General features: G+C 47.1%; 1 pseudogene; it reads right to left on the bottom strand.

The window, feature by feature from the left end:
- Positions 1 to 402: 402 nt before the first annotated feature.
- On the bottom strand, positions 403 to 500 carry LOC147574679 (U6 spliceosomal RNA; annotated as a pseudogene).
- Between the last annotated feature and the right edge of the window lie 1,896 nt (positions 501 to 2,396).

Here is a 2,396-nt window from a genome sequence, read left to right as displayed (position 1 = left end):
GACACAGAATGGGAAGCAGGCTCCGGGCTCTGAGCTGTCAGCACAGAGCCCGATGCGGGGCTCGAACTCACAAACCGTAAGATCACGACCTGAGCCGAAGTCAGATGCTTAACCTTAACCAAGCACCCCACGTTTTACTCTTTTTTTTTTTTTTACATTTTATCTTATTTTTTATTCTAATTTAATTTTTTTTTTTTTAATTTAAAAATAGAACTGCCTTAACACCCAGCAGTTGACTACTAGGTATTTATCCAAGAGATACAGGTATGCTGTCCCACGTCTTACTCTTACTGTCACTGATATTTTCTTTATGAATTTTGGAGCAGGAAGGAACGTGGCTTCCAAAATGTCTTAGCCTATAGCTGTGCTACCATTTGTTTTTGTTCTTCTTGTTTGTTTAGAAAAAATATGGAGCCTTTCATGAATGTGTGTGTCATCCTCGGGCAGGGGACCACGCTAATCTTCTCCGTGTCGAAGATATATGTTGCCGAAGTGAGCACTGTGCTAATATATTTGGACTTTATTACCCGTTTCAGACCTTTCAGGGACTCCTTGTCTTCTTACAATGTCATCGAACTCTCACAGAACCAGGCCCACCTGTCTCTCTGGTCCCTCTGTCCACCGTCCTTCCCAGAAATCCTTTGCTCGGCCCCCGGAACACCTCCGGGCACACTTTGTGTCCTCTTTCCTGAAATGCCTCTTCCACCTGGGCCCTCCCACTGCATCCTTCACGACCACGTTCAAATGTGTCACCCCAGATGCCTTCCCCGACTCCTGGTCAGAACGCGTGGCCACCCCTTCAGGGGCCCTCAGAACATCTCCGGCCGCTCTGCGACCTTCCTTGGCACATTGTCTGTTCCTGAAGCCCCACTTTCCCTTTGTTACCACTTTTCATCATCTCAGCACCTGACACGGGTCGGGCAAGGGGCAGACACTCGTTAAATTTGCACTAAATGCAGCAATAAGAGAAGGAAGGGACACAAATGCGGTCACGGATCCCTCCTATGATCGTATATTTCGCGCTCAATCAAAATAGCTCTTTCCCGTCTCTTCTCACCCCGTGAAAGGACGTAGACTCCCTGCTCAGCTCATCTTTGGCCTGGCTCTTAATTGGCATCAAAGACCCTGAATGGTGCTGTTGGTCCCCAACTCAGAATAGCATCTCTGTGCCTGTCACTCGCTAGTAACTCTCTGATGGTTCTGAGTTGGCCTGAGTCACAACCCGAGCTGGAACTTTGCAAGAACATCGTAAAAACTGAATGGGGCTGGGGGGCAGGGGGATGGTGGGGGATGGAATACACCTTAAAATAGCTTTGATTTTTTTTTTTTTTAGAAGAACGTGGTACCCACAGCAGAGTCAATTCACAACCGGCATGAACAACACATCAAGAGTCTGTGAACTGAAGGCAGGAAAAACTGGATAAGCCATCCCAACCCCAAACGTCCAAAATGAATGATACCGCGATGTGACACACGACCTCAGCATGTTTGAATACGCTCTGACTCTATGCAAAGAAATAACGGTCCTTTGTCATTTCAGACAGAACTAAATCTCGGAGGATTATGCATTAGCATGTTTCTGTTCTTGTGTTGCCTGTGATGGAAATAATATACCCCGAATTCACAACGAGTTAGAGAAAAAATCCAGTCGACACGATCACCTTATTCTCCCTCTTTAAAAATACGTTATCTATGAGTGTGCTTGCGGCAGATGAAACAAAGGCAAAAATCCAGACCGCCTACGTGATAGATGAGACATTACCCACAATGGATAAATAGCCTCTGTTTCAGAGCTAAGTCACTCAAAGGGCACTAATTAGGAGTTTAATAAACGTCACGGCCAACTGCATTCATTTTCTATTGACAAGCACCACGCACACACTGAGTGGCTAACCCAGCATTCATTGGTTACCTTAGTTTTGTAGGTCAGGTGCTCAGGAGGGCTTGACTGGGCTCTGCGCTGGGTCTCATGGGCTGAAATCAAGGTATTGGTGGAAAAGTGCTTACCCCGAAGTGTAAGAAACAGTTGGCCTCCAGGCTCATTCAGATCCTTGGCAGAATCCGCTTCCTTGTGGTTGCAGGCCTGGGGTCACCAATACCTCGCTGGCTGCCGTCTGGAGGTCACCCATATTCCTTCTCGCCCGGCATCCTCCACGTACAAGGCCAGCGATGGTGAGTCGAATCCTCCCATTGCTTGGAATCTCCGACTTTTTTTGTTTTTTTGTTTTTTTGCCTTTCTCTTCTGCAGAGAAAGTTCTCTGCCTTCGAGGGCTCGTGTGATTGCATGAGACCAACCCAGATAATTTCCGTGTCTTCAGGTCAAGTGCGTCTTACAGCATGATCACACTGGGTTATGTCACCGTGCTCAGGATTCTGGGGCTTAATGTGGAACCCAG

The sequence above is a fragment of the Puma concolor genome, chromosome D4 (genome assembly GCF_028749965.1).
Source record: "Puma concolor isolate L17-30 chromosome D4, mPumCon1.1.hap2, whole genome shotgun sequence".
NCBI lineage: Eukaryota > Metazoa > Chordata > Mammalia > Carnivora > Felidae > Puma > Puma concolor.
Note: the sequence above shows the minus strand (reverse complement) of the source record. Positions and strands in the feature narration are given on the sequence as shown.